The sequence below is a fragment of the Protopterus annectens genome, chromosome 1.part0, assembly GCF_019279795.1.
Source record: "Protopterus annectens isolate FY-2018-M chromosome 1.part0, PAN1.0, whole genome shotgun sequence".
NCBI lineage: Eukaryota > Metazoa > Chordata > Ceratodontiformes > Protopteridae > Protopterus > Protopterus annectens.
In genome coordinates, this window is record NC_056725.1 from 1,452,113,957 (window position 1) to 1,452,138,258 (window position 24,302).

The window sequence follows — 24,302 nt, forward strand, 5'->3', positions numbered from 1 at the left end:
CAGATACACACAGCACCTCTACATGGCCCATCTAGCTAACATGCTGTCAACTGTTTGGTACAGTCTAGGCCTCGAGCACCCCCACACCACACCGTGTACATGTGATGATACCTGTGCCACATCCCTGCAAATGTGTCTGATGCACAGGGTGACTATGTTACTTTACATGTGTTTGTGAAGTGCAGTAGTGTTATGCCATGGCAGTTGTTGTGGGCCACAAAAGGTGCTGCATGCTGACATGTGTCTTGACTACACATCGAACTTTGTGTATCTTTGTTGCCTGATGGTACAATGGTGGTAGTGCTACAGAATGACAGGTGTGTCATGGACCTGAGTATGTTTGTGTCCCAAGAGTCTGAGCGGTTCAGCTATAGACACATGGTGATAATACAGTCACACAGGATGACAAGGCACCAAAGCAGAAATATAATGTCAGCAAGATATGCCAGCATATGTGCATGGCTCCCTAGGTGCATACATGTAGAACAATGTGTCAGGGGCAATCATCATCATCAAGCTTTCATACCCTGTGACAAGGTCTGGTGACAGAGGTACATGGAGGAAGTACACAGACACACACTATGTAGATGGTGGCAGATTTACACACAGACACACACACACACACACACACACACACACACACACGCACACACACACACACACACACACACACACACACACACACACACACTTGGATGCTGTGAGATTAGAATCCCTACCTATCTACTAATACACACTATAGCTTGCAGTACTTATAGCATGTGCCATGGAATTGATCTGATATGTGTCAGCCAGTGCTCTTAAGGTGGATGACATCAGCATGCCTTGTAGAGAAAGGAATTTAAAGGCCAGCAGCCAGTCACAGGGCCATAAAATGCATACCTTTGCACATAAATAGTCCATATGGGCATATCCATACTGCTGTGAGGGGATATATCGATACACATATACACAGAGTTGGATGATGTGAGATTAGAACTCCTACCTATCTAGTATTATACACTGCAGCTCACAGTATGTATCCCAAATGCCACAGGTTCTGTCAGTTGTATATGCTGCTGCAGGCACAGAACTTGTGCAGTATGCAAAGTGGCCTTGTGTTAGACAGCATGTGTGGCCTGCAGTGTGATACTGCTTGGTACTGTCCTTGTATCTAGTGTCCTAGGAGTGGGATAATGGTAATATCCCTACTATGTGTGTACACGTAACTGTCTGACCATATGTGGCTATTTGCAGTTTGATAGGTGGACATGTGGCCAGGGACAATATGGCCTGTACAAGGCATGCATTGTATCCATTGTACATTACATCACCTGCATAACTGTGTCTGTCTACTGGGTGACAGTCTGCAAGCAAGGGGTCTGTGGCTGAGTGGATTATGTACTGTTGTGGCCTTGGTCATGTTCTATCAGACAACTGTTGTAATGTGCAAGTGCAGATAACCCCAGCATTCTGGGGTATGTGGGGACATTCGTACATCCCCATCCATATCTGTATACATGTGTATAACAGGGATGTCTCCTTAAATGTTGTGTGTGTACATTATGCAAATGTGTTATGTAGCTATATCTGGGGATTCTATGCATCATTGTGCTTTATATAGTTATATATGCATCTAAACATGTGTCACATACTGATAGAGACACTAATCAAGCATGAGGGGGCTAGGGAGAGACATATATATATATATACGTAGTAGTATGTATGTACAGACATATTTCCACATAGCAGGTGCTTGGACAGTAGAGGCAACAGACTTGGACTTAAGTTAGCCAAGTGTAGGAGCATGCCCAGTATGATTGCCAGTACTTACAAGGTGACTCCAGGTCAGAGATACCTGTACTCCAGTCTGGGATTATGTGTCCTGCAGGCCATTGTCTTCTGCACCTGTTACCACAGAACTGCAGTTCCCTGATATTGTCCAAGGCATTCCCCAGCTGTTTGCTGACCTTAATATGTGACTCATACCTCACAACTGTACTGAGCTTCCCAGAACCTCCAGACGTTTGACTCATATTTTTGGTCCATTTCACATAACATTGTGGTTTTCTGGCAAATCTTTGGCAAATCAGTGAGGATTGCAGTCAATAAATAATGACAGACATTTGAGTTTTAGACTCCATACACATCAGAAGACTCATGCTAATGCAAGACCTGTCATTCTATCAGCATTCTATGTTTGTAGGAGAAGATGGTTAAAACCTGTCCCTATTTGAGGGCCTTGGCCCCACTTTTATTCATGGCTTTGGCCAGATTTCCTGCTCTAAGAGATTGAGAGGCATGATGTGACTGGGTTACATGATGCAACACCACACACAGGGTGACAGTCTGTATACCTCTCCATGTACATGTTTTTGCAGAATGTCTAGCATTCCGTCCCATATGTCTGCTGTGTTCCTCATGCATCTGTGGTTTTCTGGTACTATACTGTAAACAGCAGTCACTGAATTGTTGTAACTACTGACACATTGAAGTGATTGCCTTTACATCTTGCAGCTAATTTGACCTGTTGCAGCCTGCTGTTATACTAGCCACCTGTTAGCTTACTCAGAGCATGTATAATGTCTCTCTGTAGGTATAGCCCTATATGCCCCCATTCACTCTGGCTTTGTCCACCTTTCTTGCAGTAACAGATTGAGGGTTTATGACAGTCTGTGGGACTACCACCATATGAGCACCTGACATGCAAAAGATGTTGGATGCTGCCAGATTTGAACCATCAGCACCATCGTCCATGCTACTGTCCCTGGTCTAGTGAGTCACACCATCCACCATACAGAGATGTTTCATTCCTCCCACTATCAACAACATACATAAATTGTCTGGTCTGCTGGTATATCATTGCAGACTTACTGTTACAGCAGTTGTATGGGAGCACTGATGTGTTTGGGGTGGGGAAAGGCCAGCTTATGCTTTACTGGCATAAACAGTAGTGTGACTATCCTGTGACTCCACTGTTTGGCATCTCACTGGAATAATATTGTGGAGTTTCCAGCCATGTGGCCTAGTGGATATTATGGGGCACATATAGTAAACAGGGTACCTGTTGTCCCAAGGGGCTGTTAGATCTGTATAAGTAGCCCAGTAGACCACTATAGATCTCTGCAAGTAGCCCAGTAGCACACTATATATAGCCCACTGTATTCCCTTACATACATGCTTTTGGTCCATATACATGCTACCACATTCTAGTACCCCTTACAAGTGGTATATAGGAGTGTGATTTCCCTCGCAAATACAGCAGCAGACAGACCTGTAGTTCAGGGCTAACTCTGTCTGATGCACACAGTCCACAGCCAATACATGATGAGGACCAGGTTGTGTGGTCTGGCTAGAATCATTTTACTAATATGTATGTCAGTCAGAGTAAGGTGCCACTCAGTCTCTAGGGCCTTAGGTTGTCAGTGCATGTGCTTATGTGTTGTATCTTGGCCAAGGCCAGGGCATGTTTGGCACACCTTTGTCTGCCTACAGGGACAGCCTCAGGGGGTTCCTCCTCTGAGTCCCCCTGTGGGTGTGATTGTGGTAACCTAGGCACTGGTGGGGGGCTGTGTATTCCTTGCCTTTGCTGATTCTGCTGCAGCTGTTTTCACAGGATCATATTGTGTAGCATGGCATATACTGTGCACATCTGTGCACATGTGGCTGGGGAGTACTGCAGGACTCCACCAGATATATTGAGACACCGGAACCGTGATTTCAACAATCCAAACACAAGTTCTATGATGTTGCTAATTTGTGCATGTGACTCATTATGGCATTCTTCAGTGGGTGTGTGTGCATTTCTGATGGGTGCCATCATCCATGGTTCCAGTGCATAGCCAGCATCCCCAAGTAAATGGCTGTGTGGGATTTCCCTCCTAGCAAAATCTGATACAGCTGTGATGCATGCCAGATATGGGAGTTGTGATAACTGCCAGGGCTACTAGCACACACATTGATGATAATGCCCTGGGCAAAGCACACAACTTGGCAGTTGATGGAGTGGTACCCCTTGCAGTTGAAGTAAATTCTACCTTCTTCCCTGGGTGGTGCCTTGATGTGTATATGAGTACAATATATGGCACCTAGTACCTCAGGGTAGTGTGCTACACAGTAGAAGAGTCACATATTGCGTGCCCTCTCCTCAAGGAAGTAGGAAAAAGAAATGTGCTCACTGGCATGTGGTAGCATTACATACAGGAACTGGTGGAGCACCCCTGAAGCAGATGCCTATGAGACCCACATCATGTACCCATATGGTCATTGGAAAGTACATGAAGATAGTATCCTAAGGGCTATCCATACCTTTGTTTCCACTGGGATTGGCACCCTCTGTTGGCTCTGGGTCTGAGTTGAGGATGGCAGAGCTCACTGAGTTCTTGTAGTATGTCCCTGTCCAACCTATAGCACTCTACAAACTCCAGCTCATGTAGCTCCTGGAAAGTTACCCTGGGCCTGAACACTCTTCTCCTTTTCAGTCTAGGCCTATGGTCAGTATCAGCAGCAGCTGCATTGACCTCAGCATCTAGCACATACATATGTAGCAGATCTGCTGCAGCGTCTAGCATTATGTCAGTTAAAGTTCCCAAGTCCCAGTGGTGCAGAATATGGGGAAAAATCAGATTGAAGGGTGTATGCAACCTTTGTAGTGCTCTGCATTAGGTGTAGCCTGTGTGGTTGGCTACTTATGATGCATTACACCTGCCAAGTACATCATTAAGGGGTTTAATGGCCCTAGTTTAAGTGCAACAGGGCTCATCAGTAATTAACATATCATTGGCCTTCTCAGTCAATTTTTTTTGACAGCCTTCCTTGCTGAGCACTGTGGTGTGCAGTGCAAACATACGCCGCAAACTTTAACAAAGCTTAGCTGTCAGTAGACACACCTGCATGGAAGGTTATGCTCAGCACAGAGGTGTGCCATGCAAACACGTGCAAGCACAATAAAATATTTGCCTCAGAGGTAAAAAGAACTTAGCAGTCAGTGTACACACCCTCCCTGCTAAGCAGAGCACCTCGTCATGCAAACAGGTGCTGCTGTGCTCCAATGAGCTTAAAAGATTGCAGACACACCCCTTTTGATGTCAGTTACCTCTTCTGTGGACATCAATATGGTTCTGTGCCTACACGGGTGGGATCTGTGGACACAGATACCCATTTGTGCTATTCAGTAACCCCAGCTCATTTGCATACAGATCCATGCATAGTACCTGGTAACTACATTGTTCCAGCCCCTGCCTCATTAGCTACCACAGCAGTGTAACAATGTACATATTCCACACAGGGTCCTATAATGCATTACTGTTACATACTCACAAATTCTGTTTTTTTACAATCTTTTTATATTTTTTTCCATAACAGCATATTTGGGCACTGTGTTGAGCTCTGCAAATATACTGAAGGTATTAAAAAAAATAAAATGATTTTGCATTATTATCCATATGGTTGTGGATACGCAGTGGTTAGTTTTGCACATATCTGTGTCCTCCATGCTATTTCTGCCACTGTAAATACAGTTTTACAGTTCCTGGTGTCATTTTTACATCTTGTGCATGGCATTTTTCCATGTAGATTATGGACACCAACGCAGGGTCTGCCTATCTGCTTGCTGGATCACTCTACCTGCCTCATTTGCATGCATTTCACCTGCTTATGAGGTCATATGCATGCCACAAACACTTCCATGTTCGCATGCTCTTGCACGCCCCTCAGCTCCATTTACTGGATCGCACATCTGCTTACTTCCATGTAAGTGCGCACACACACACACACACACACACACACACACACACACACACACACACACACACACACACACTCACTCACTCACTCACACATACACACACACACACACACACACATACACACACACACATACACACACACAAACCAGTGTATACTCTGCATTCAGAACAAAATGAAACTCACAGAAATAATTATTACCTAAAAAACTAGTAGCAAAGTATAACAAAAACTATATTTATTTTCTAATAGAGCACACAACCTTAGCTTGTAAGATATTTACAAAAGAATCATACTGAGTTCAAAAGTTTTCTCACACAGCAAATAAAAATAGAAAGAAAATTATTCTATAAAATGTAAAATTAACTTTTTTGCTGTTTTCTAATCACATATTAGTATATACCCTGTGTTGTTTAAAGTTTGAAAGATCAGGAGCCAGATTCATTGACAGCTATACTTAGTGCAACTATTGGGTATGGTACTCAGTGTGCTGTGAACATGATAGTGTGCTAATGGATGACCTGTACATCATCACTCTGACTGGAGAATGAACATTCTCTAGCAGGGTATTAATGCACAGATAATACCCACTGAAAAAGATGCCCACTGTTGACAACAGTATATTAAGCTGCTGTGGTGCTCAGACTGTAACAAAGGTAAAAGTCACCATTATTTTATACTAACTGAGCAGTTCTTTTGATGTTTGGGTACTGTAGAAAAAAACATACAAAAAAAAAAAAGAAAGAAGAGTGTATGTGCTGTGTCTGTGTATGTGAGTGTATGTATGCATGAATTATGCAGTGTAAAATTAAAACAAAGGGATAATTAAAAAAAAATAAAAAAGTGTGTGTGTGTGTGTGTGTGTGTGTGTGTGTGCTTAATACATGTGTATGAGTGTGTGTGTGTGCGTGTGTGTGTGTGTGTGTGTGTGTGTGTGTGTGTGTGTGTGTGTAAGTGCACACATTAGAGCTTGTGTGCATGAAAGTGGAAGTGTGTGTATTTGTGTGTGTGAAAGAGATATTGAGCAGTGGGTTCAACTCATTTAACATTAAGAGGTATGCATACCTCTCAACTTCATAGCTCAAGAAATCTGGATAAAGCCGAAAATAATTGGAGGACAATGGCTCAAAAATAGGGACAGATTTTAAATATCACTTTTATAAAATTAGAAAGTTATCATAATGACAAGATTTTGACTCAAATTTTAGCACTGCCACCCTTAATTCTTTCTAAAAACTGGTGACATTTGAAGAAAAGGTGGTGAATTACATATAATAAACAATGACAATAAGTGCAGTTATAAACTTTTTTTTACTTCAGAAAATGTATATTAATTCACATTCTCTTATTCTGTCAATGTCTCAGGTTAACAGAACTAATGTTTTAGATGTCCCTGATTACTTATGGATTTGTCCATGATTCTGCCAAGATTTTCCCCTGACTAGCTGAGAGCTAAAATAAAGTCTGTAACTCAAGTGCAACTCATTATTCATTGATTTCAACCCCCAATGTTTTGCCAGCATATACTATGGCAAATTTGAAACAGTAGGAGGAGGAACTATTTTGTATAAAAATATATATGCCCATCCATCCAGCCATCCATCCACAACCCCTTTTTCCCACTTTCTACATGGGGTCAGAGTGTCACTTCAACAGTGACAACCATCTAGAGTGAGCCAAAATGTGCACTGTTGGGTGGCTAAAACAAAAACAAACCATAAATAATGTTCTTTCAGTGGTGTAGAGGCCCTCTGCCTGTGTCATTGTCTTCAGAAGAACCCTTTGTGGGTGTTATTTGCACAATAATACACACCCTGTCAGGTATTACTGGTTGTTTCATTGAATGTCTTTACAATTGTGTTGAGCCGCCAAATAAAGGTAAATGGCAGAATATGCTAATGAAAGCAAAAGTAGCCAAATTACATGCTGATTAACCAATCCAATATGGCAGAGCTATTCATGAAGCTATAAAGCAATCGCATAGTCATTTGCCCTGAAATCCAAAACTCTTTGAATTACAGCCACAATTACACTTATAAAAAAACATGATAGCAGTTGCTGCTGCCGTGTGCAACAGTAATGTACACTTTTCCAGTACAAATAGCTAAAAGTGTTCTTGGATGTCCACTTGTGTGGAAGGTGGTCAGTTAAATATCAGAGGCTTAACACATTTCTGGGTTATAAATATCAACCGCCTGACCTTGCTAGAAAGTGACACAACACTGTTCTGAAATAACTTGCCAGACGGGAAATGAAAATGCTCTGTAATGTCATGTTATATTCTTCACAAACTTTTGTAATGTAACAGACAAATGATATACATGGCTATGCCACCAGCAAGGGACACACAATACATACACTAAGTGATGGATGTATTATGAAATGCTATCCACCAGTAAGGCTGAAATGCAGCAGTTTGTAAAAAATAGTAGCTTATCTTTGCATTAAGTTACTTTTGACACAAGAACCGTATTTTGCAAGCAATTAGCAGCATGGAGCTCTCTGAATAAATAGTCTCCTCTACCATGATACACATTTCCTTGCCTACATGATTACGTTTATATAGTCCAAATTCAGCCCTGTCAACACTCTGAATATACAAATGAAGTAGGAACCCATTAGAATTCAGGAAATCCAAAATCTGCACTAATTGCAGGGAATGAAACAAGGTGTAAGTGCCTACATGACTGCATACACACACCCTACCTCTGCAAATATGAGCACTAAGAAGTGTTACCTGCTAAGTGCTTGCAGGTATGAATGATTACTCTGGCTGCAGTATCAATAAAGACATGTCAAGGATAAGGGAATTGAAATACATTTTGTGACTATCATTGACTGACTTTAGAGAGGAACATTCTTACCATTGATATGAATTGCTTATGACAACAGTTTTTGCCTCTCAATACAATTGTGTCTGCAGTTATAAAAAAGTAGATTACTCACTGAAACATATAGGAACTGCAAGGTAAAGCATATAGCAATCTTTTTAGAGAAGCATAGATCTGGGAATGTGGCTCACAAAAAAAGAGAAGAAAAGTGGTGTCTTCTGTAGCACAAACAAACCTGGAGCTGATGCTTGGTAGTCAGCACTATGGATAATACTCAGTAAAGAAAATGGACCTGTCTGTTCACTTTCTCTGTGGGCAAGGGGTAACTGCAGTGATCTTGGAGAAAAAAAAACAGCTAATACAGGGTTCAGATCTAGTGCTAACTTTAAGGGGGTGCTGAATACATATTTGCACACATTTTGTGATATTATTGTGTTGCTGGTTGTAAATAGGGTATTATCAGTATTACTAGCAACATGTGAGCTGTTGTATATCCCCTTTAACATTATTTGTCAGTACCTACAGTTCTGATAATGTGTGCCAGAAATTAAACTTCTAATGTGTCAAGGAAATGTCAGAAGGATGCGTGTGTTACTGTAATTTACTCCTTCCTCTGGTTATTGCTAGAAATAGCCTAGAATTAAGTTTTCCTTTCAGCTTTTTTTTTCTTTATCAATACTTTTTAAACTTTTTTCTCTAATGCCTTTTGCATTTGCTGTCTACTTGGCGATGTGCAAACTAGGTACACTTACCAAGTCTTGTGTCTTTCAGCTTTTCCCGGTTAGGGGTCGCCACAGCGGAACTCCGGTCCGCTAATGATTGGCAGTAGATTTTTACATGCTGGCTTGCCGGGCCTAACGCACAACCTTCAATGAAAGAAAGCCCATTCACGCATGTTGCCACACAGAAGACACTCTGAGAATCGAACAGGCAATGTGTAACTGTGAGGCGACAATGCTACTGCAGCACCACCACTGCAGTTAGGTACACTTTCCAAGTAAAAAGTGAAAAATGTAATTTGAGTTGCCTTCTGGAGTGCAAACATGCCTGACAATAGTGTTTGGCTGTCAGCACTCTGGATAGAACTTAGTGAATAAGATGAATAAGTATTCCTGTGGCACAAGGTATAACTAAAGTGACTTGAGAGAAGAAAGACAATAATGCAGTGTTCAAATCCAGTTAATTGATAATTATACAGAGCAGAGTCTGCTTACATATTTACACAAGTTTTTAGATCAATGAGTTGTTGTGTAAGATTTAATTATTCTCAATATTGCTAACAGCATGTCAGCTGTTGTCTGTCCAATTTCAAATTATTTTCCATTAACTACAAGTTTAATAATGTGTTCCACAAATCACATTTCTGATGTTACAAGGAGGTATGAGTACAATAAATGTGTCACCTCAATGCACTTCTTGTTCTGGTCATTGCTAGGTATACCCATTGATTGAAATGATTTTACTGTCAGCTTTATTTCTCTCTTATATTTTTTTAATGCCTTTTACATTTGTACTCCACTCAGCAGAGCAGAAGCATGGTTCACTGCCTAAGGGAAAAAGTGAACATTTTAATTTAGCCTGCATTCTGTAGCACAAACAACCCTGGCACTTGTGTGCAGATATCAGCATTTTGGATAGTACTCGGTGAATAAATTCAACCTGTTAGGTAAATTTCACTGTGGCATAAGGTATACATGCGGTGAACATAAGGATTAAAAACAGCTGATGCAGGGTGCCAATCCAGTAGACAGACCCTTTTATAGAGTGGGTCAGAATGCCATTTGTCACCGCATTTTGCTTAGGAATGTCACAGTAAATGCACATCAGTATCATAACTCTGTTTATTACAAGAAATGTGTAATGATTGCTTGCTATGGATGCCCGATATAATGTGTGTAAATTATGTTAAACATGACAATGATGATGATATTTAATGTAGAATGCACATGCATAGTTATTAGATATGTTTGTTATAATTATTTAGTCCTCACATATCATAAGTATGTGTTTATAACAGCATGTTGTATGAAGTATGTATGTAACCTAACCCACCATGTCTTATTTAGGTCATGCAACTGCATGCATCTGAGATATACTTACAAATACATGCATTGCTTTTTACATAGAAATGCAGTCTCATGACTAAGTAAAGTCACAGATATAAAGGCATCTCTTAAGTATTTCTATATTCAGTCTTAAAGTAGTATACCTGTAATTATCATGTTAACAAGTAAGTTTTCCTAACTTTGACATTTACTGAGCAAAGTTTAACATTTCATAATTTTTTTCTCTTAAGTTCAATTCTCAATTGTACTAGTGTCTAACTCCCAAAATGCCAATATGTCACAAGAGATACAAGTTTTCCTCCAAATAACTATGATTATAACCAACAACATAAAGCATATCAATGTTTAACACTGGAACATGGCTGAATGCCCCTACAGTTTCTAACACCTTCTGTGCTTCTTGATCTAGTAAGTGCAAATGCATCTGGCAAGCCATTGCTGTGCTTCCAATTGTGGAAATGCAGCTGACAAGCTGTGCATCTTTGGGCACAAGCTGTTACATGTAAGATTTGAATTGGATGCCATTTCAGACCCATATTTCTGACTTGACTGCTGCAGACAGGACAGGGGTTGGTAGAGATGGTGTTCCATTTAGACCACAAAGGTGGGATGTTGAGGAGTTCAAGACTTTTTATGCACTCCTTATAATGTGCTACAGCTGCAGACTACTGCAGGGTGGAATATACTGGATCTCAGTATAAGGTTGAGTCCTGTAATAGGTTGGCTAGGGCTATCTCCAGTGCAACTGGCATTTAAAGCTCTAGGAAGCAATATAATCACCACTACAGTGACACAAAGAGGTGCAAGAGGGACCTCATGAGCTGATGGGAGGATGAACTTAAGCCTAAAAACACACCTCAGTTGTGTAATTATACTGACCCATTACCTGGCTGTCTGTGATATGGTATTAATTAGCCAGCCAGACAATGCAGTTATTCATTATGCTGTCATATCCATATATATATATATATATATATATATATATATATATATATATATATCTGCTTACATGAAAATAAGCAGGTTTGCAATCCAGGAAACAGAGCTGAAGGGTGTGCATGAGCGTGCCAACACAGAAGTGTCCGTGGCATGCAGATCACCTCATAAGCAGGTGAATTGCATGCAAATGAGGGAGGTAAGCAATCCAGCAAGCAGATAAGCAGTTCTGCAGACCCCGTGTTGGTGTCTGAAATGTACACGGAAAAATTCAGTGTACAGGATGTTAAACAGAGAGCAGGGGCAGTAGAAGTATAGTAAGAAGGACAATAATAACATAACAGACACAGATATATGCAAAAACTATCCACTGTATGTCCAAAATCCAATGGAAAATAATTTATTTATTTATTTTTTTAATAATCAAATTATGTTTGCATGGTGTACCACACTGCTGAGCAAGGAAGGCTGTAAAAAAAAAATTGGCTGAAAAAAGCAATGATACCTTAATTACTGATGACCCCTGTTCCACTTGAACTAGGGCCATTAACAGCCTTAATGATGTACTTGGTAGGTGAAATGCATCATAGGTAGCCAATCTCAAAGGCTGCACCTACAGCAGAGCACTATAAAGGTTGCAGAAACCCTACAATCTGATTTCACCCCCACACTCTGCACCAGTGGAGTACAGGGGTCTGTATTAGAACATCAAAGTTTCAAAAATTTGAATGTTCTAATATCGAACCCTATTCAGCAAAAGCTGAAAATATCGAACATACAGAACAGCAATTTTTTTCCTAGGGAAAAAAATTGCTGTTCCAAAACACATACACACAACACAAGCACACCAAACAAACAGCAATCCACACACATACACCTAAAATCTTACACCTAATCCTACACTAAACTATACACACACCACTAACTATCCACTTACCTTAACCCAAACCCTAAGGTCTGTCACTATTGCACACTCACTTCACCTGTGCCGTAACCCTAACTCACCTGCCCCACCCTAACCCTCACATTCACACAATCGCACAATTACCTGACCCGCGCCCTAACCCTAATTCACCTAACCCGCCCTAACCCTCACATCCACACAATCGCACACATACCTAACCTGCTCCCTAACCCTAACTCAACTAACCCGCCTTAACCCTCACATCCACACAATTGCACACATACCTAACCCGCATCCTAACCCTAACTAATCTAAGCCGCACTCAATCGCACACTTACCTGAACCCGACCAGTAACTTTCCACCACAGCGCTAAAAGTACCGAAGCAACAGAAACGAACAAACAAATTCTTTCCCTAGGAAAAAAATTGGTTTTCTGTTGCTTTGATATTTTCAGCTTTCACCGAATAGGGTTCGATATTAGAACATTCGAAGTTTTGAAACTTCGATGTTCTAATATAGACCCGAGTACAGACTTGGTACTTTTAACTGAAGAAATGCTAGTGGCTACTGCAGGTCTGCTACATATGTATGTGCAATATGCTGAGGTCAGTGTTGCTGCTGCTGCTGACCATAGGCATAGACTGAGAAGGAGAAGAGTGTTCAGGCCCAGGGTAACCCTCCAGGAGCTACATGAGCTGCAGATTGTATAGCACTACAGGGTGGACAGGGACACACTACAAGAACTCTCTGAACTCTGGCGACATCAACTCAGACCCAAAGCAAACAGAGGGGAATCCATCCCAGTGGAAACTAAGGTTTACTTAGGATACTAGCTATGGGTACATTCCAAAAGCTAACTAGGGACATGATGGGGGTCTCACAGGCATCAGCATCCAGGTTAATCCACTAGTTTCTGGATGCCATGCTACCACATGCCAGTGAACACATTTATTTTCCCCTCACCCATGAGGAGAGGGCCAGCAGTATGCAACACTTCTACCATGTAGCACACTACTCTGAGATACTGGGTGTCATAGATTGCACTCATGTACACATCAAGGCACCACTTGGTGAGGAAGGCAGAGTCTATGTCAACTGCAAGGGGTACCACTCCATCAACTTCCAGGTCATGTGCAATGCCCAGGGCATTCTCATGAATGTGTGTGCTGGCAGCCCTGGCAGTTATCACAACTCCTCTATGTGGCACCCATCACAGCTGTTCCAGATGTTTGCAAGGGGAGACATCCCACACTGCCATTTACTGGGGGATGCTGTCTACACACAGGAAACATGGATGATGACATCCATCAGAAATGTACACACACCCACCAAAGAATGCCATAATGAGGCATATGCACAAACTAGAGCATGTGTTTGGGCTGCTGAAGTCCTGGTTCTGGTGCCTCTATATATCTGGTGGAGTCCTGCAATACTCTCCAGCCACATGTGCACACATGTTCACAGTATGTACCATGCTACGTAATATGATCCTACTGAAACAGCTGCAGCAGGATCAGCAAAGCGAAGGGATGCACAGCCTCCCCACCAGTGCCTACGTCACCACAGCCACGCCCACAAGGGGACTCCAAGGAGGAAATCCTGAGATTGTCCCTGTAGGCAGACATAGGTGTGCCCAGTATGCCCTGGCCTTCCTAAAGGGACAATGCATAGCACATTCACTTACAACCTAAGCCTCTAGGGACTGACACTCTTTTCTGACTCACATACATATTAGTAAAAATGATGCCAGCCATCCCATACAACCTGTACGTCAACATGTATTGGCTGTGGACTGCATACATCAGAGTAAGCCCCGAACTACAGGTCTGTCAACTGCTGCATTCACAAGTTAAGTCACACAGCTAATCTCCACTTGTAAGGAGTACAAGCATATGGTAGCATATGTATGGACCTGCCGCATGTATGCAAGGGAATACTGAGCTTCTTGCAGAGAACTAACAGCCACTCGGGACAACAGGTACTCTGTCTGACAGTATGTTCCCCATAATATTCACTAGGCCACATGGCTGCAACCCCCACTACATTATTCAAGGGAGATGCCGAACAGTGGAGTCACAGAACAGTGGCATGACTGTGTATGCCAGCAAAGCATGGGCTGGTCATCCCCCATCCCCAACTCATCAGTGTACCCATATAACAGCTGTAGCATATTTGAATGATATATCAGCAGACCACCCAATTCCAAAGCTCTGACATAGAACCTGGCCACACATTCTATGTCCCATGTAATACAGGGGTGACAAGGTATGTATGTATGCTGTTGATTGTGTGAAGAATGACACATCCCTGACTGGCAGCCTGTGTGGCGCAGTAGGATAGGGACATTTGCATGGGTGATGGTGTTGATGGTTTGAATCTGGCAGTAGCCACACGTTTTACATTTGATGTAGTCGTATGGTGGTATTCCCACAGACTGTCAGAACCTCTCCATCTGTTACCACAAAAAAGTTGGACAAAGCCTAAGTGAATGGGGAGACATAGGGCCAAACCTACAGACAGATATTATACATGCTCCGAGTAATCTAGAAAGTGGCTAGTGTAACAACAGGTTGCAACAGGTCAGATTATTTGCAGGATGTAAAGGCCATCATTTAAATGTCTCAGTAGTTACAATTCAGTGACTGCATTATACTGTATATTACCAGAAAACCACAAATGTATGAGGAACAGAGCAGACATATGGGGCAAAATGCTGGACATTCTGCAAAAACATGTTCAGGGAGAGGCATGCAGACTGTCATCCTGTGTGTGGTGTTACATCATGTACCCCAGTCACATCATACCTTTCAACCTCTTAGAGCAAGAAATCTGGCCAAAGCCATGAATAAAAGTGGGACAAAGGGCCACAAATGGGGACAAGTTTTAAATATTGTTCTTACAAATGTAGAATGTTGATAGAATAACAGGTCTTGCATTAGCATGAACCTTATGGTGTGTATGGTGTCTGAAACTCAAATGCTGTCATTATTTCTTAACTTCAATCTTCCATGATTTGCAAATAATTTGCCAGAAAACCACAATATTATGTAAAATGGACAAAAATATGAGGCAAAATTCTGGACATTCTGTGAAGGCCCTATACAGTTGAGAAGTATGAGTCACATATTAAGGTCAGCAAACAGCTGGGGAATGCCTTGGACAATATCAGGGAAGTGCTGTACTGAGGTAACAGATGCAGCAGCCAGTGGCCTGCAGCACACATAATCCCAAAATGGAGTACAGGTAGCTCTGGCTAGAGTCACCTTGTAAGTACTGCTGTCACACTGGGCATGCTCCTGCACTTACCTAACTTGAGCCCAAGTCTGTTGCCTTTTCCACCCAAAGACCTGCTATGTGTAAATATGTCTGTACATACATATGGCTAAATATACATATCGGTTTACCTTTATTTTGTTGAAAGCCATATGTGTGATGTGCACAATGTCGAAAATACAGCCGCAAAGAACCACAATGCCGATTCACTATGTGTTTGAATGGCAAATAAGCGAATGCTTTTTTCCCATTTAAACACATGGATCAAATGTCAGAAATGGTTTTCCAGCAAACCATTTTTGACATTTGATCCTTTGATGTTGTCTGTATTTTGGCATTATGGTTCACAGAAATGACTGTTCGCATAAATGCAATTCAGTCATTCAAAGGTAAACCTACATATCTGTCTCTCCCTATTCCCCTCATGCTTGACTAGTGTATCTATCAGTATGTGGCACATATATATATTATAATAAGATATATATATATATATGTATATATATATATATATATATATATATATATATATATATATATATATATATATATAGCTATATAAAGTACAATGATACATAGACTCTTCACATATATCTACATAACACATTTACATTACTTACACCCACAACAACAGTTAAGGAGACATCTCTGTTATACACATTTATATAAATATGTGTGGGGATATACGAATGTCTCCACATACCCTAGAATGCTGGGGTTATCTGCACTTACACATTACACAGTTTTCCAATGGAACCAGACCAAGGCCGCAACAGTACATAATCCACTCAGCCACAAACCTCTGTGCCTGCAGACTGTCACCCTGTAGACAGACAAATGGGTGCAATGCATGCCTTTGACAGGCCATAATGTCCCTGGCCACATGTCCATTTATCAAACTGCAATCCACCACCTATGGCCATTCTGGTAATTGTACACACATAGCAGGAATATTATCAGGTATCCCACTCCTAGGACATTAGATACAATAACAATGCCATGCAGTATCACTCTGCAGGCCAAACATGCTGTCTAACAGAAGGCCAGTTTGCATATTCCACAAGTACTGTGTCTGCATCTGCATATGTAACAGACATAACCTGTGGTGCATGCAATAAGTAGTGAGCTGTAGTGTGTTATTACCTAAATAGGTAGGGGTTTGAATCTCACACCATTCAACTTGTGTGCATGTGTAAATATATTTCCCTTGCAGCACTACAGACATGCCCATCTGAACTATCTCTGAACAATGGTTTTGCATTTTAAGGCCCTGTGACTAGCTGCTGGCCTCTACATTGGCCACCTTTACAAAGCCTGCTGATGTCATCCACCTTAAGGCTGTTGGCTGACAGTATAATGCAAGGTAAACTCTGTGGTGTATGCAATAAATACTGTGAGCTGTACTATGTAATTGGAAATATCTATTGTAAGGTAAACTCTGTGGCACATGTGATACGTACTTCAAGCTGTACTGTGTAATTGTAAATAGGTAGGGGTTCTAATCTCACATCATCCAACTCTGTATGTATGTATAAATATGCCCCATTACAGCACTACAGGCATGCCCATATGAGCTATCTCTGTGCAATGGTATGCATTTTATGGTCCTGTGACTAGCTGCTGGCTTATAAATTGCCTTCCTCTACAAGGCCTGTTGATGTCATCCACCTTAAGAACACTGGCTGACAGTCTAATGTCAGATAGACCCCGTGGGGCATGCAATGAGTACTACAAACTGTAGTGTGTAATAGTAGACAGGTAGGAGTTCTAATATCATATTATCCAACTTGTGTCTGTGTGTATGTAACTATATCCCCTTGGAGCACTGCATACATGCCCATCAGGCCTATTTCTGTGCAATAGTTATGCATTTTAAGGCCCTGTGACTAGCTGCTGGCCTCTACATTGCCCTCTTTTACAAGGCCTGCTGATATCATCCACCTTAAGGGTGCTGGCTGACAATGTAGTTTCAGGTAAACTCCATGGTACATGAGATAAATACTACAAGCTGTAGTGGATGATAGTAGATAGGTAGAGGTTCAAATCTCACATTATCCAACTCCGTCTGTGTAAATAAATATATCCCCTTACAGCACTACAGATGTAATCATATGGTCTATCTATGGAAAATGGTTATGCATTTTATGGGCATGTGACGATGCTGGGCTATAAATTTCCTTCCTCCATGTAGGCATAACTGATCTTCACCACCTTCTAGATTTGTACATTCTGAAAACCCAGGTGACACGTATCAAGGGTAGCAGACCTTGTCACAAAGTATGAATGCATGATTATGCTGACTGCTCCCATTGTTCCTGATACACTGTTATACACAAATGATCCTAGGGAGCCATGCATATATACTGCCTTACCTTGCTGACATCATATTTCTGCTGTGCCACTATGCCATTTTATGCCATTGTATTGCCACCATATGTCCATTGTTTAACCCCTCAGACACCTGGAATGAACACATAAACAGGTCCATGATACACCTGTCATTCTGTAACTCTACCACAAGTCTAACAACATGCAACCAAGATACACATAGTTTGATGTGTAGTCATGATGCATGCTAGCATAAAATACTTGTAGTGACCCACAAGTGCCATGGCAAGACAATATTTAACTACACAAGTACATGTAAAGTAATATAGTCACCATGTGCATCAGACACATATTTGCTTTTCCCTGCATCGATGTCATGGATGACAGAGATGTGGCACAGGTATCATCACATGCACAGGGTATGGTGTGGAGGTGCCAGAGGCCTAGGCTGGGCCAAACAGGTGACAGCTTGTGTGCGAGTCAGGAATGGATGTGAGTTAGATGGGCCATGGAGAGGTGCTATGTGTGCCTGTTGGTGACCTGCATGTGACACTGGTGTTGGAGTGTGTGCATCCACATAGTCAAGCCCACTGCTAGCCCTACACATGTGTATGCTGGACAGCTGTGAACCATACGTAGTAGTGTGGACAGTTCACTGTCTCCAGCCATGAACATGTGAACTGGCTCTGCCAGGAAGAGCACTGTCCCCACCATGCCCACAGTCAGATGTGGTGTTAGTACTAGACAGTGGCTGCAAAATGCTGGAGTTGTGTCCCTCACAGGATTGCCCAGGACAACGTGCCCATGCCTGTCACATCATGGTGTGGACAGCACACTTCTCTCTGTAGCACTGGAGGTACTGCCACTACAGGAGCATGAGTGTGCATGGCTACATGGACTCCCAGTAGATGTTGTTGCTACCTTTGTCCATGTGTCCAACGCCCAACTCCAACCACATGTTCTAGCACAGACATTCTGTGGTCAAAGACAGAAACTGCCAAAGCCCACCATTATTCCATGACAGCAGGGAACTGTTCCAGGGTGTCCCCAATGCCATGGAGGCAGCCATGGATGTCAGACTATGCTGCATCCATAACCCTAAGCATCCATCTGGTGTTGCGTTCAGAATGTGCCTGTACCTCCATGATGGACCGAAACATGGGGTGAGTGACCCATGATGTGGCACCTGCAACATGTGGAGGATGGACAGCAGTCCTCCTATGATTACCCCTACCAATCTGCCTGTGTGGGACCTTGCCAGGTCTCTGGCTATGGCCAGTGTCTAAACTCACGGAAGCCATAGTTGTCACACTGCCCTGTTCAATATCGCCACCCTCTGACTGTCCAGTATCTGTGGCCTCTGGGGACAGGGTATGTGTGGGAATACTGAATGTGTGCAGTGACAATGGGCGCAGAAGAGGGCTGTCAAGCTCTGGGATAGATTCAGCCACCAACTAGCCCACCTGTGTCTCACTATGGCCACCATCATCAGCCGCATCCGATAAGACACTGACATCAGGCTATAAGGGGGACAGACTTCAACCCCCCTTGTCACATATGAGCAGCAAACCAACAGCAGTACATTACTACCTGCACCATTATATATGGTAATCCACACAGACTCATACAGATGAGGATCCACAACTGCATTACAAGTCCCACATCTTCATAACTTTGCTCCCATGCACAACAGACAAACTCACAACATATACAGACAAGTCGGGGCTGGTATAACTTACACTTCAGCTGCGAGTTAATGCTGCCAGTACAATACACCTGTAAGGCATGCAATATTACAGTGTATGTGATAGAACTGCACATAAAACACAGTACGCCTATATTGAGAATGATATGCTAGTAGTAGTATCACTGCCTCAGGCAGGTACGATGAGTTTGGGCTTTTTCCCTCCCATTAATTATGGCTTCGTCCTGCGTTCTTGCTGTAGGTGGTTGACAGGTATGTTAGGCATAGCTCTCAATCAAACAGGGACAAATGTCAACAAAAACAGGGACATAGCCAGAGTACATAAGGGACATTCAGGGTCAGTTTTACAATGGTAGAACTAATTATGTGAGACATGGACAAAATGAGAGGAGGTGAATGTCAGTGCATTGTTTGATGTAACAGGGGTGTACCCCCCTTATTCTCACTATGTATTACATGTAATTCACTAGCTATCCTACAATAGCTGACCATTGTAGGTGGGATTGGGGAAGAGTTGAGATGTGATTGAAATCAGGGATGGTTGAGAGGCATAGGTGTAGGACAGCAGAGTATCAATGACATGTCATCACCATAGATCTAAGACAGGCTTACTGCTGTAATCCCTATTCCCTATAGCTCTATCCTCCCATCTGCATCCTGTTACATGGAGAAATCTATTACATACCTGGTGGAGTGCAGTATTCTTTTATTGAACTTTGCTTCCAGTAATCTTTTGATAATACACTCTGTGTGTTTGTTAAATCTCAAACAGACCTGCTCCCCGTAACCAGCTGCTTGCCTTGTAAGGTACCACTCATTAGCAGGTAATTGCCTCTGCACCACTCCGTGGCTCAGAATTCCTACTTGCAACCAAAACAGCTGTATTTCACTATCATTAGCCAATGACATGCCACCACAGTGCAATATATAAGGCCTTCGTGTAGGCCTTGTTACTTAGCTTCTGAGATGTACATTTCTGAGTTGTTTAGACTATAGCAGCACAGAGGGTAAGTACAAACACTGTCCACTGTAGAGATTTATGACTTATATCCACAGTTTTGCCTGATATGTGTGGTCAGTGTCCCATACCACTGTGGTCATCTGGCAGTGCCCTGGCAATCACTGTGGGCTGAGGTCAGTAAAGGAAGAAATACATGTGTGTCAGACTGCATACCCATCAGACTATGCATGCTACTGCAATAGCGGTTATTCTGTCAGCTTACTATCTTTGCAGGGGCAAACTGTTAAACATGTCCATTTCTGTGAGCCTTTACCCCCCCCCCATTAACTACAGCTGTGTCCGGATTCATTGTTCTAGGAGATACAGTAGGTCTGTAGCAGCTATCTTTACATACAGCTGTACATGCTACAGGCTACAAGTACAGCTGTGCCCGGATTCATTGTTCTAGTAGATTGGGAGGTACAGTAGGTCTGTAGCAGCTATCTTTACATACAGCTATGTATGTTACAGGCTGCAGCTTCTGTTTCAGCCTACAACTCATAGGGGGGAGTGTGAACAGTTTGGTAGACAGTAAGCTGTACTTGTAACTGTGTAATTTGTGTCAGGCTTTTCATTACACCAGAGCCAGGGAAAGGGTATTCTATACAGTGCAATCAGGGCATGTGCTTAAGGTTCATCTGTTATGCAAGAGTGTGTCTAACAACGTTGTAGGTGAAATATAGTTAGGCTATATGGGTATGTGCATTGTGTCTCTGCCTGCAGTCCTTTGTCTTCCACAACTGGGTAACAGTTACTTAAATAGCAGTATCCTGTGGAGAGTAAGATTGCATGACTCAGTCATTACTTGCTGTCTTCACAATAATGGAATTCAAGTGTGACACAACACTGGATTCAAAGCCATGACTGTATGTGGTAAAATGTACAGGGCACAAGGCATTTAACAGACTTTACTACTGATGCACTGCAAAGGCAGGTGTATTTGTAGGATATATGTGCACATATACAGGTTGTGAGAAACATTTCTACATCCATGAGTATGTGCGTGGCTTTATATGATTGTATTTCTGCACCAGGGTCAAAGTTGTACATGTACTTTCCCATTGCTGCCATAGCAGGTGTTTTTCCACAAGTTGCTGATAAAAGGGCAGATATACCTGCTATCACAGGCCTCACTTACATCCATTAGTATGTCTTTATTATTATTTATTATTGCACCAGAGTCAAGGGTACACTCTCTGTTTTCACATTAGTTTTTTATTTCAGTTTCATGTGTAATGTCTGTAAGTAGCAAGCAATATGTTTTGCTGGAAACACCTATTTAACCTAAAGCCTGTGCAGCATGGTGGGTTAAGACAGTGTGCTGTAGTTGAGAGGAGCCCAGGTTCAACACTTAGCAGATGTGTGTATTTTGTACATGTGAATTGCAATGTAATAAACACACACAGATGTTAAAGCTCTTTAAAGCTCACTTAAGCTGAGCTAAGCAAAGTGGCGTGGTGCACTGCTCTGAGCAAATCTACACAAACCCATGCTACAAGAATACAAAGAAAAGAAAAGGGGGTGATAGAAAAGAGTTGAAATGGGGCAAGCAGGGGGGGGGGACAATGTGAAAGGCAGGTGGGGATGTGCAGGATGAGTGTAGGAACGAATCATAGCTATCCATTTCTTGAACAGCAACAGCTATGCATTTTGAGAGGTTTTGTAGATGAGTTTGCACTCTCAAACCCCATAGAGAGGGATGAGGACAACATAAATGTGTTGTCAAGCCAATTGGACAAAATGAATTGAGTCCAGCAGACATGAGTGTGAAATGGAGAGCTATGTATGGGCTGATTTTTTTTTATGAGACAGTTGCCAATTTTTTTAAGGAGATAGTGGAATGTTGGGGAAGGGACATAGGTATGTGTGGGGAGGTAAGTTGGGTAGGAGAGCATGCACTATCAGACAGATAGGGGTGGTGTGTGACGCATGTGGGGGTAAACACTTTGAACAGGGAGGATGTTGTATAATCAGAGTCACATGTGCCTCCAGGCAGCAGAAGCATGACTGACACCCCAACCCATGGACAGTTGACATTGCTCCTTCACTGCCCAAAGGTGGCTGTGCTGGAGGCTGGGTAACAGAGCCAGCCTGCCCCAGCAGGTTGTCCAGTGTGCCATCAATCTGGCATAGGTGATGTTCATAGGTCCGGTGAATAATCTTGTGCACCATGATTGTCAGGTCCTTTTGTGGGAGTGCAGCCCTTCTGCCACCACTCCCAGGGGGTGGCTGGGCCCTGTCCCTTGAGGTGACCCAATGCCGCATGTGGTGCAGGGGCAGCAGAGTGGCACCACTGGCCTAGGTTCCCGATGTGCTAGGACCCGGTGCCACGGCCAGTTGGGACAAGGTAGGCAGATCACAAGGAACTGACCTACCCTGACGTGCTGTGGTGATGAAGGCATAGCAATAAGTATAGGTTACTTATTAACAAAATATAGTTAGTAATAACAGCATGCCAGAACAGTGGACATAACCCATTTATATGTCAATGCATATTATGTGAAATACAATACATGACAGAACAGTCAGTATGTTAATAGCATGTCAGTAACAGTTACAGCATAAGGCCAGCAAAATAGATAATTCAACAAGATATGTTAATATGCAACCATTATAGCACATAACAATAATAATACACAAGCAACATTTGTGAATAGTAAGCGATAACCAATGGATAACAATAACAAAGAAATGAGGATAAGGAGCGGAAGAGAGAGAAAAACAGTCCATCGGTACCATTATAGACTATTTACTTGACAACAGTACTACTTTCTACTCTATGAGTCTGTCCTTTCTTTATGTGTACAAGTCCCCTATAGCTGCTGTAGCATGTACATACCTCTCAAGCTATTTGCATGGGACAGTATGGGCCAAACCGTAACAACTGTGGTTACACAGCTACACAGAACACTGGCACATCAGGTGGGCCTATATAACTATGAAGGTGTACAGTGGGTTGATGTATTGATACTTTGCAATTTAGGTAATCATTCCAATGGTAATCCTGTGATAGACAGATTATGCACTACTAATTACATTATGTGACAGTGTGAAACTCAAGAGACATGTGTGTGTGTGTGTACAGTATAGAAACTAAAAAACTATCATGCCTTGCTTGGCAGGCATTGGAATAGTACGCAACAGCAGTGACTGCAGGGGACATCTGCACAGAATGTATGAAATGGCTGCAGCAACTTTGAACAGACACTCCAAGCATACAGGCATACCAAGATTACACAAGTTAATTTATCTCATTTTTATTTTATTACTATATTTATTTCCTTTATGTTATGATGTACTTTCACATTCTTGCTAATGATTCTAACAGTCTGTGACATCTAAACACACAATGATTTACTCATAATATGGGCTATCTCACCCATTTACCTGTAATTCCTGTGGAGGGAGAATCTGTAAACATTACATGACTGATACTGTAATATTTAGTGCTACACAGCACTGGATTCAAACCCTGGTCTGTGTGTGCAAAATATACGATAGACAGAGTATTTAACAAACTGAGCTACTGAATCACTG